This window comes from Cyprinus carpio, chromosome A18, assembly GCF_018340385.1.
Source record: "Cyprinus carpio isolate SPL01 chromosome A18, ASM1834038v1, whole genome shotgun sequence".
Lineage (NCBI taxonomy): Eukaryota > Metazoa > Chordata > Actinopteri > Cypriniformes > Cyprinidae > Cyprinus > Cyprinus carpio.
In genome coordinates, this window is record NC_056589.1 from 25,736,544 (window position 1) to 25,749,429 (window position 12,886).

Below are 12,886 nucleotides of genomic sequence, written 5' to 3' on the forward strand. Positions count from 1 at the left end.
CTTATCCCTCAAATAACGAGTTTGCAGCAGCAGTCTTGACTCCCAACCGGCACAGGCTGCAGTTTTCTAACTGTCCTCTGGAGGTCACTGTTTGACAGTGAGTGCAGCATCAGCAGGACAGCTGCTGAATCACAGCCTGCAGAGAGAGAGAGAAAGAGAGAGAGAGAGAGAGAGGACAGAAAATGTCAGACATTATTTGTGACTTTTTGTTATAGCAGTATGTGTTTGTGTTTATGTGCTCATTTCTCTGTGCTTTTTGAGAGCCGCTGTTAGAGATGCAGGAAAGGGAAAAATGGACAAAGAAAAAAAGTGCAAGAACAAATGACCAGAGTACTGGCAGTAGGCACAACAAGAGGAATCGGGGAGAGCGTAATCCTTTGTTCTCCTTTATTCACTTGGAGCGCGTGTCTGACTCCCTATAGGCGGAATTTCATTTTGCAGCATCTCACAGACACACACACTCAAACACCATGTAATTTGCCCTCCAGGGACACTATCATTTTTGTATTTCTGCCTGTGTATTTCAGATGAAGCGTGCAAGTGCAGGCCCCCTTTAAGTTTATTTCGGGTGTTTCCTTGTGATACAAGTAATATTATTTTTTCCTTCATTACTTTTCCTATGCCTGCATGAATAATAATAATGTGTGACACAAATCACTAATGTAAGATTCTTGATTAGAAGTTTTTGAGAAGGTCACAAAAAGATCAGGATTAAACATGGATTCCATACACACTTTCAGTGCTGTTCCTGCATGTATTTAAGTAGCTATATGTTCATTGCTTTGGTCCTAACCTCAGGCCGGTGTAAATCTACAGTGATCTCCCAGGCACACAGACAGACTAGAGAATCAAAGCTTCTGTTTCAGCACAGTCTAATACAGGACAAAGAGAGCTAGTCATAAACCAAAAATACTTGTTAAGGAATACAGGGATTTGGAATAATGAACATGTATTGTATGATAATAATTGCCATGTCCAGTGTCCTGTTTTATGTTTAAGGTCTCTATTATAAAGTAAAATTCAAACACAGAATTTATAAACTTATATCTTGAAATGTAGAAAGAAAACCAAAGTAATGGGTTTGATTCTTAGGGGAAAGTAACGCAAAGCCTGAGCACACTGCAAGTTGCTTTGGTTAACATCATCTGCCAAATGCATAGATAAAATAAAAAGATTATAAAAATACAGGGAAAAAAAAAATTGATAAAAAGTTATCATCATAAAATATTGGTAAAAATAAAATTATCTTGTGGCATGTACTAATAGCCAAATTGGATAATGCAAATTGTATCTGACATAACATTATCTAAGTATTTGTTTAGTTTATTGTTTATCTTTTAAGATTTAAAGTATAAATGTATAAGACAAAGTGTATATTGTAAAGTCTGTAACTGTTCACTATTTCTTCTTTTTGTTCCCCCACCATTTTTAATTGCCTCCCTGCCTTCACTAGCTCAATTTAAATAATCCCGTGGTGTGACAAATTAATTTTTAAAAGTACAAATATTTCATGTAGGTTCTCAATTAACACGAGGACATAAACACTGCACGCATAATTAAAAATGAATTAGAAAAACACTGTTTAAAATTGTTTAAAACATATCACGTCACACTGCAGGACAACTTTCCATAATTCCATATATATGTGTATTCCTTTTTAATATGTAAATTTTGCACTTATTAGACATTATATTTCCTTTGAGTATTCTATACTGCTTTAGATTATCTGTTAATAATGCATGTTTCCTTCCTTCAGCAAAAATCAGTACAATCTAAATCATGGCTGATGAAATGCTGCATTTATAATGCATTTGCATACAACTGCATACATTTTATTTCCTTATTCTATTCTATTCTATTCTGATTAATGATATTTTGATGGTTTAAATTATGTAAATATTGCATGTTTCTTCTCGGTTCTACCAACAAAAATCAGTAGATTATAGATAGTGGCTGATAAAATTCTGCACTTAGAAGTCATTTGCATACAATTGCATAAAAATTCTTAATGTATAGTTTTCTTTTCTATTATATTATACTCTACTCTACTCTATTCTATGGATCAGGTGGGTTTATGATATGTTGTTGCTTTAGATTATCTGTATTGCTATTCCACCAAAAAAAAAAAAAAAAAAAAAAAATCAGTACAACAGATAATGGCAGATGAAATTCTGCGCTTAATAGTAATTTGCATACAATTGCATACATTTCTATTCTATTCTATTATATTCTCAGGACCAGGCTAATTTATGATATTTTGTTTGTTTAAGTTATGTTAATGTTGCATGTTTCTTCTCAGTTCCACCAGCAAAAATCAGTAGAATATAGATAGTGACTGATGAAATACTGAACTTAGAAGTCATTTGCATACAATTGCATACAATTTCTTAATGTATAGTTTTCTATTCTAATCTATTCTATTCTATGCAATCCGGACCAGGTGGGTTTATGATATTTTTGTGCTTCAGATTATCTGTTAATGTTGCATGTTTCCTCGCGGTTCCACCAGTAAACAACAGTATGATCTAGATAATGGCTGATGAATAAACAATGCTATTTCGTTTGTCTCTGAGAATATTTTTGTTGTTGTTGTTTCACAGAGCTAAGACCAATTTAATGATATTCATTTGAGTTTAGGTTGACTTCACACACTCTATAGCTCGGAGCGGAATACATTTTGAAAGATGGAAGCTCCTAATATTCAGCCATTAGCTCCAATAAACAAAACTGCCCTGAAGTATTCCCACCGCAAATGGAAAGAGAATGAAATAAAATGCGAGACGGATTCAAAATGATTTATTTGTTCTGAAGGAATATGAAGTAATAAATAAAAGCAAGAGGTTTGCTTGTCCAGTGTTGAAAACAGTCTGAGCTTATGTCTTCAAATAGAAAGCACTGCAAGCTCACATGTCTATTTGTGCATGAGTGAGCGAACATGCCAACACACACACATGCAAGAGCCTGACAAACATGATGCCGGCACATAATAAAGACACCTGCTGGTGATCTCCATGGCAACGCTACCTGACAGCTCCGTGACATGCATGGTAAGTTTTATTCCACGGTGATCTTACAGTAATATCACACCTCTTTCTGTGTGTGTGTGTGTGTGTGTAGGTGAGGAGATTTACTCTCTGTGGCCCTGCTAATGGACAGATTTGAGAATAATGTAGTGTAGAAGAGCAGAGATCCTGTAGCTATCGACCAAGAGATATTCACACACACGCATTCACACATATACATTTTCTTGAACCCCATATCAGAGTGAAGGTCAGAGGTCAGAGCAGAGGCTGATGGGAAATGTGATTTATATTCCAAGGTGACCATGCGGCCTCCCATTACTGTTGCTCACTTAAATGTGTGTGCTTAGAGCGAGTTTGTACATGTGGATTAGCTGACTGAAATGCAATTTGCATTTGTTTGGTAGCCATATTTTAAGCACACACCTCACACATTTTTCAACACAATTTAGTATGTTTTTGCAACAAAAATGGTAGTATGTGTGTGCCATTAAGTGTAAACTTACACAGATATGTTTGGATATGTTCCCCCGGCAGTGTCCTGCCAAAGCAAACATCTCATATCCGGTCATCTTTTTAAATCGCAGGAAGTGCATCCACTCTGCAAATGGCATACAGAACAAGTGTTCACTGACAGGAAGGAATGAACCAAAAGAACATTTGTTTTCATGTTAAAACTACACACACATATTTGTACAGTATATACATATATATATATATATATATATATATATATATATATATATATATATATATATATATATATATATATATATATATATATATATATACACACACACACACTGTATATACACTGTGTAAGTGTTTGTAAGTATCACATCACAGCAGAGGGAAATCTGGCAAGTATGGTCGAATATATTACGGGACTGAGCATACTACATTGGGCATTATCATATTAGCCAAAATATTTCAGAAATTAACGTGCAATATAATGACCTCATTAGCCATTTCAAAAGACATTGTGTCTTGAATCACTGGGTATAAATAATCAATTTGATGCAATTAAACTGGCATAATAAATCATGACTGGAATTTTAAATTGTGTTTAATATTCTCATCTATTCATCCATATTCAAGATTTTGGATGATCCTCATTTTTCTAACCATGTCAATAATATATATATACCTTTAAGCACATATTGCAACCAAAATCTGGTTTGTTGTTCATTGTTGCACCTATTTTAGGCCCCTTCCTTTGAAAATAATAATTTCCAGGGTTTTTCAAAAAAATTCAAAGCTTATTAATATAAAGACATTCTATACCCAAGAAGAAAACACAACCATGAGTGTTTCCTCCAGCAGTATGTGTGCCACACATCCATTAGTTCTCTTCTGTGTAATGGGACTTGATGCCCAGATGGGCAGACATGCTCACAAGGTAGGCTTTTTTACCCTGAAATACTCTCAATACCCTTTGGTAATCTCGACGGCATGGCATTTCCCCTATACAAACCCTTAGAGACAAAAAGGTGAAACGTAAACAAGAAAAAGGGAGCGAGAGAGAAGAGATTAGAGATTGTAAAAAGAAAGAGGTATCAAGACACACACAAGAGACTTTTGAATTGTTCAAAGCTGAAAACTCACAAATTTCAAAGAGTATTTGCATATGCATTTCACTAAATGATATGCTAATCTGCTTGATTTGCATCGCAGAGACCTCCTGTTGCGAAACGCTTCATGCATAGATTTGCTGAATGAAAGAATAGAAAACAGAACAGAACAGAAGGGAGTACAACTTGTTGGGGCCCAGCAAACAGGCTTGGGTGTCTCTGGAAATGGAGTATCATAAGGGACATAAAAGCGCACTTGTGATCTTTGAATGGCAAGAAATAAAAGGCACATCAGAGCTGAAGAGCAGCAACAAGAAAACGCTATAGAAAGTTACTGTGGCACTCTGTACGGACAAGTAAACACAACGCTCCACATATCAGAAATCATCAAAGACAGCACATGGATTCAAAGTAGAGCGACTGAATGAGGGATGGATAGAGAAAAAGGTTGAAGAGTTAGAGAGGGAGGGTGTGTGTGTGTGTGTGGGGGGGGCACGACGCAGAGTGGCGAATGAACACCGTGGTTTTGCGAGGTTGGCACAGTGCCATCCACTCAGCGCCGGTGCCAAAGAGGGCGTGTAGGCAGGGTGGCACTACAGAAGAGAGAGGAGGAGAGACAGATAACGAGAGAAAAGAGAGGCATCATCCTCCAAACGAAATGTTCCCGAGCACTGGATTCAAAAAGTTGGAGCTCTTTGAAGATCCATCCGCCAGCTCGTCAGCATGGCAACTGTGTGAGTATGCAAAACGGAACCTCTTAACGAACCTTTTATCCTCTTACTGTTTCAGAAAGTGCAGATCTCTTCACCACGACCTCATAATGTTATTTCCCACAGGCTTCGCCATCCTGCGTTTCGCTGTCTCCTTCGTGACCGTGCCAGGCTCTAAGTAGGCACGTCCCCTAGAGAGTAAGCAGCAGATGCCCCAAAGTCGATGCCACTCAACGCGGGTACGATGGCATCTGCTCAGTCATAATGGAGATATGCGACATGTCTTGTTACTCTCGTTGGCACGCGCCAACCTTCGGCAGTGTGCCAGGATCTCTGCACTGCAGTATGCCGCTGGGAAGTTGGCGGTGGCTTGGAAATGGCAGAGTGCCAGCATGTTCCTGCGGTAACCAGCCCCTGACGCATGTCACTTGGCAAAGACAAAGAGCCCTAGGGACGAAACACAAAACAAGATTGAAAAACACAGTGATCCGACAGCTTAATTAACACTCGCAGAGTTTGTTGGGTTAATTAGTGTGACAGATTTGGTGAGGAGGAATATGGCAGGAACACTTGTGAGAACAAAAGTGATGAGCAACCCAGACTGATGGAATGTCATCGGATGCCATCAGTAACTCTGCCAACCCTGTGCCAATGGCACTTTACATTCAACAAGGTTTGTAAAAGGATAAACGGAATGAAAAGGAAAACATCAAGAAACTGTCATTCAAAAACAAGTTTGTTTCAAATTCTGGACAAGACAGAAGATTGAGGAAACAAGTGTGGAAACAGGAAGAAGCTAAAGAAACCACAGGCCTTGACTTATCATACAGTGACTCAACAGATCAATTCAAACACTAAAGTCATTATGGAATATGGATTTTATGTACTACAAAAACAAAACAGAATGGTTTGCACAAATGAACACAAGCAAGAGTGAATTTTCTCTGGTACGTCGGGAACACCAAAAGGATACATGTTGGCGGGTGTTAGTATGGTGAAATTTACCAGGAGGATGCACTACTTTTGCAATTTTATGGACCTACTAGAGCTTTTCAAATCCAAGGACAGGACCTTAAACCATCATACCTGTATACGCAGTAATGAGTGATTTTGTGCTTGAATACCTGTTTTGAGGATCCTCGAAACTTCCTGTTGAGTCAGGGAGAAGGTGATGAGAGTGAGTGGAGAATTCAGTCCCTCACTGGATGTGTTTGACATTGTAGAGGAGCATAAATAATGCAGATTGTCTCTCCTCCTCTTCCTTCTGGTGCTTTCTGAAGGAAGGGATTTACACACCTTTGTGCTTCGAATCTTTCATTGGCATTGTTCTCGTTAAAGCGACGCAGGATTGGTTCCGAAACGGGCATTGTTTTCAGCATAACCTTCGATAAACAAGTTCAAATTAGACATTAACAACCTCATGAAATGAGCCGATTAATTTGCGGGGCTTTTTTTCGCTTTTATGTCTTTCTTTGTACCGATTGTGGACAATTGTGTACGGATATGCTAATCACGCTGTATTAATGAGGTTTGTATCGCTGGGATTCTCTTCTTTACTCCTGTGGGGATCTTAATTTTACCTCATCTTTATTATGTAAATGGATTATGCCCAAAAAAACTGCATGCGCACACACACACACACACACACACACACACATACACTAACACAAAAGGGGAGCGTCAAAGGAAGAGGGAATATGGCAAGAGTGGAGGTGGGGGGGGGGGTTGCAAGAAACTGCACAGAATTCTGAAAGGATCTTTCTCCTCAATGCACCATGTACCAAGACACATGGCAAACGGTTTTTTTTCTCTCTCTCTTTCTTGTAGCTATTTCTGCTGCAGTAGTCCTGCAATGGAGTGACAGAGACGAAGATGGGATTTACTAGATGTAAAGAGAGAAAAAGAGCAAGTGAGAGACAGAGAGAGAATTCATTAATATCCTGAGCTTAATCATGGCACATGAGATTGGCTGTATGCATACCTCATTTGCATCTCATTAAATTGCTCATGCACCTGCAGAGAGAGGGGAGAGGGGCAGAGGACGGCACAACGAGAAATGAGGGTCTTGTTTCAATATGCAAAATGTTTCTTAAGCAGTTGCTTCATTTTATTTTGAAATATATATATTTATAATTACAGTATAATGTGCATTTAAAAGAATGTTTTTTGGGTTTTGTTTTTTTTTGATGATGCATTCCATTTTTCTATTTACTTGCCATATTTTTTATGAATATTAAAAAATGCATTTATTTTCTTTCATGAATGTTCTACATACATACATTAACACATACACATTGTTTTAATCACATAATGTACTTATATTCCATGCCAATGCTCTGTGACATTTAACACTTAAAAGCACTCTTTGGGAAAATAAAAATGAGATTTTAAGATATCGGTGCCTAAAATAAACCATATGTTTCAGAGGATGTAAAGTCCAGCACAGGCCAGCAGTTTAACGTATGCATGATTAGTATGCAGCTCTTTGCGTTCTTTAATAGAACTCAGGGTGAAGACTATTGTCTCTGATTCCAGGATGTGCCATCTGCCTGGCTTCAGAGACTGGCCTTCCTCTTTGTGTTTTGCACAATGGGCTATTCTGCACTGGACATCCACACATAACTGAAATAAATCATGCCCCAGCCAACAGGCCACCAGAGGACCACTGCAATATTTTCCATGAAAGAAAAGAGAAGACTGCACGCGGCATTGGGGAGAGATTAGAAAAATGTGAAATTTTCCATTACAGAAACATAATGACAAACACAGTTGGAGGACAGAAATGGGAAGGAGAGGAGAAGAACAAGACGGGATAGAAAAGGAAAACTGAAAGGAAATGAATAAATGAACTTTAAATATTACTCCCACTCACCTCCTACGTTTATCATAACGTCATTTTCCTTAAATACTTTGTAAATAAAGTGCAAAACAGCATCCGACCTCCAGACCCAAGAACGGCCATTCTCCAGTGTGACTTTAATGTAATTACTCTGTGACGGATATATTTAAATCTGTATGTAAACACCGGAGCAGCAAGGTCTACGTATGATAGAAATGTCTGCATCGATTACCTGCTATGAATGTGAAATGTTTAATCTCGTTAAAAATCTCATGCCTAAATTAGGCTCCCTCAGCAGCTTTTTAAATTGGGCTATCCATCATATATAATGAAGAAGTGACAGAGTGTGTATGCAGGGGGTTCTAATATAAAACTGTTTTAAAATATTCTCATATTAGCCTTGCTGTGGCGAATGGCACAGGCTAGCCGGTGATGTGGTAAACAATAAAACAGAAGCCAGAATAAGCCCTGATCCAAAGCTTTTGTATAGACCGAGTACCAAAGCATTGCTGAGGGACAAACGGAGCTTCAAGGATTTATTCTCTTTTAAGAAACCAAAAGAAAGGGGGTAAAAATAGAAAGAGGGAAAGACATGTGGTGTTGGCCACCACCTGGTGAGATGTCATGTACGATTAAGTGTGTGTTTGTCTGGCACGCTTCATGCCGTTATCAAGTGTGGACAGCTCAGCGCAACCACTACACTGCATACTTTTCTTATGCTAATGACTTTGATAGACCCCTCCTCACTGTTGGTGTACTTCTTGCTATCCTGCCCACCTTTTCCTGTAGCATGCCAACTTGTACCACTTTCTAAACCCTTCAATAACTCACCCTAAACTAACAATCGCACCACCAGTCTTAAATCACTAACTCTACATGGGGTGTAGGGTCTCAAAACCATATAACCAACCTTCATACGCCAGACTCCCCAAGGTCAAAGGGTCAAAGATTTAGCATAATTTATCATATCAGTGCGAGATATTCACGGAAGCCACGCGTAGCCCGTTCATGCTCCTGCTGCCTCTGATTAGCATCTCATTTCACAGGCTTGATTCTTAAAAAGCCCCCCCTACGCCCCCTTTCCACTAACATGATGGCTCAGTTCCTGCCCTGTAGAGACAGATGCTCACCTAAAATATTATACAGCAACCGTGTCAAACTGACAACCTGGGGGGGGGGGGGGGGTTTCTTAGTCAGCAAATGTTTAGATGTGGCATTCTGCGTTTCGCGATATTACAAACAACATTTCAGACAGGCTCGTAAACATGATATTTTATGCTGCATTTTGGTTACAGTTATGTTGCAGTACAATGTTGTAGACTCCATACAAAGAATTTTTTAAAAATGATGTAATTAAAATACTATTTATATTTTAAGTATTGATTATTTTCAAAAACAACAACAACAAAACAATAATGAATAATGAACTATAACTAAAGAATGTGTTACATTTACATCTTAGTATCATGCAACCAGTTTGTAAATGTTAACCTACAATACTGTTCAAAAGTTTTTTTTTTTTTTTACATTTTTCTTTAAAGTCTCTTATGCTTATTATTTATTTGTGTAAAAACAGTAACATTGTGAAATATTATTACAATTTGAAAGAACTGTTTTTTATTTTAATATATTTTATAATGTAAATTTATTCCTGTGGTGACAAAGCTTCGGGAGCCATTACTCCAGTCTTCAGTGACACCTGATCCTTCAGAAATCATTCTAATATGCTGATTTGAAACATGTCTAATTATTATCCATATTAAAAACAGGATTCTTTGATAAATAGATTTGATAAATGTCTTTACTGTCACTCAAATTTTTTTATCGATTTAATTAATCCCAAAAAATCTTGCTTTATATAATCGCAAAAGATTAATATAATCTCCAAAAACAAACAGCATTCTAGTAACCTTTATCCTTCATCACCTATATGACATACTCAAGGTTAAATGTACAGGGTTAAAGTCATTCTGTCATTATTTAGTCACCCTCATGTCATATGAAACCCATATGATTTTCTGTCTTCTGTGGAACACAAACCATTTTTCCCTCAGCATTCTCCGCAACTAGTATACCCACAATCCAAATATTTAAAAAATGTGTGTGTTTTGAGTCATTCACAGATTTTCTTATACATATAATGCTGAGGCTTTGACAGAATGTCACCAAAGCACTTTTTTTTTTTGGATAAAAGCTGATAGAGCGACATCTCCCTTATGAGCTTACCCTGGTTTCACAGCTATTTAATGTTACTTTGCAACCTGACTTTGTGAGCGAACGATTCAGTAAGAGAAAAACCCACTCAGATGAATTTCTCTGCCACACCGAGTAAAGAACTGCACATAGAACAGTGCGATGGCGGCTGTGTGAACATTAGTAACCGAATCTATTTGAGTTTATCAGAGAATCAAGAGCGCCGCAGACCTGTGATAGATGAGCAAATCCAGTTGGCCATTAAAAAGTCATTTCAGAGACAGATAGCTAGCAGGTTCCCCTCTAAATGTCTACTGCGGGAAGCATACTTTAATGGCGCGCAAGAGAAAACAGAAACAATATAGGCTATTTCCAGAAATAGAAAGATAACAGGTGATGTCCTGTGGTTTTGCATCTAATGGGGTTCTTAAATGAAATACAGATAGAAGATGGCATGTATCCACGGCAAAATTTGCTGCTCCAATCGCTCAATGCTCCCATGCTAAGCGAATTGTCTTAAGGAACACCATAGTGGTTTTAATGAATTGGAAACGAGCACTAGCCAGTGCTTTCTCTGATTCTGGGAGATCATTATAGCTGCCTCGACCTGCTCCACTGGAGAGGGACAACATGACACACAGTCCGTGAATCTCTTAATGACTCAACTGAAAAATAATGATAATGCCGCTACAGGCTAATCTTCTGTGAAAAACATTAATGAAATCTGAAGCAAACAATATTTATTTAACAAGAACCATTTAGATGAAAATTCATTATCATCTTTGCTCTTAAAGAGCTTTGGTGCTGTTTTAAAATCACAACAACATCAGTAGCACGTTAGCAGCGACTAGAGAAAGGTGCAGCGAATGAGGGGCTCTGTCTCTTTAAGAGGAAATCACAGCTCCGAGCTCATGAATAAAGATGAGCTGGCCTTTCTCCGTATACATCATAGATCATGTATCAGCAGAGCCCATCTATCAGAACACAAGAGGAGCTGAAATGCTCATAACGGCCCTGCGCTGCCTAGTATTAAAACCAGTGAGATGGGGGAAGGGTCTCTCTGAAGGTACCACAATCCACTTTGTTTCAAAACACGGGTGGGCTTGGCATTTTTTAAACAAATGATCTCCATGCTAATATGTCGACATTCAAAACCAATGACGCTATTGCATCTTCAATCTATTAGGTCTAGGCAATTACAGAAATGATTGTCCATTAACACTCAAACATGTCATCTGCTGCATTATTACGCTGTTTAAAGACGCACCAGACAGTAAGTAGTTTTAGCATATGGAAATTCTCGCCTTAAAGAAAAGAGAAACAAGAGAAAACCTCCTCAAGTCATCTTCCAGAGAACAAGCTTTCACGCACAAAACTCCTGACGCATCACATTTAGCTTTGAAACCAACTATGCATGAGGCAGGATCTCCATATCACAACCTGCATTTTCATTTTAAAATCTGCTGCTCGAGAAAGATTCAATCTCTCTGATGCCATAAAAAACGCAGTCGGTTACAGCTTCTATTCACACAGGGTCGTTAATATTAATAATATCATCCTCACTCAGAGGAAACTCATCTGGCTAAATGTCACAAGTTTAATTAATGACTGGTCCGGGCTGACCTCGGCTGAGGAGGAGGGAGTCTTGCAGCCCCTAATGCCATGCAGGCAAACTGGAATAATTTAGCATGTTAAACGCAGAGTCAATTAACCTTCCCCGGTAGCCAATGATGTGCAGCCCCCACTCGAACCAGCGTCATTCTATCCACCTGTTTCTTGGGGGTGCTACTGTAAAAAAGAAAGAGGGTACAACTTCCGGTGAGGTGGCAGAAGTAGTATATCATTGGTATTTTATAGGGATGCACCAAAATTGCATTTTCAGCCGAAAGAATAAAATGGACGAAAATATGAGCCAAAAAATTTATAGTGCCGCACCGCCAGCAGTGTTCAGAGCGCAAGTTCCACTCTTCCTCTAGGTGCCTTCACTGACACTCCACTCAATATTCCGCTCTATGAATGTGCGTTCCTCTCATGGGTTAAGGCTACATGGCAAAAACTACTGGGCATGGGCACATCAGTATAGTGTAATATTTCTCACACTGAACAACAATTACTATTTTTTCTTTTGTTTAAGGGCAATAATTAAGGTTTTTGTAGTGGTGGATGTTAATAAAACACAATCTAATAGGTAGAAAATTCTATTTATTGTTAGCTTCTGGTTTTTGATGCATCTCTTCTAGCCACAACCCCGCTCATGCTCACTGGAAAAGGAAAGTCTGCTCAACGTGCCAGCAGGAAATTTCTATGTAATAAACTTGTTCCTGTTTGCTATAGCGCAACTGTGCTGTAACATGGTGTAGTACAGCTGTACTGGGCAACGCTGGTAAAATGACGCTACCCTCTCATTTACTGATCTGCTCCCCGCTCTGCTCACATGCTCTGATAATACTGAATAATATATTGATATTTAATATTAATGTATTTTCTGTCAATTTTTTGTGTCACTTGCATTAAAAGTTACTTTATATTATTTAATAAAATAATAAATAATTA

The 12,886-nt window shown here is 38.3% G+C and overlaps 1 long non-coding RNA gene across 2 annotated transcripts; it reads left to right on the top strand.

Annotated features, from left to right (window-relative positions):
• Positions 1-5,192: 5,192 nt before the first annotated feature.
• Positions 5,193-9,616, top strand: LOC122148611. Of its 2 annotated transcripts, XR_006162508.1 has the most exons (3): positions 5,193-5,325; positions 5,428-6,829; positions 7,129-9,616. It is a non-coding gene; the product is annotated as an uncharacterized LOC122148611 (long non-coding RNA). The 2 variants fall into 2 exon arrangements; XR_006162507.1 differs by lacking the exon at positions 7,129-9,616 and having other exon boundaries at positions 5,428-6,911.
• Positions 9,617-12,886: the final 3,270 nt, after the last annotated feature.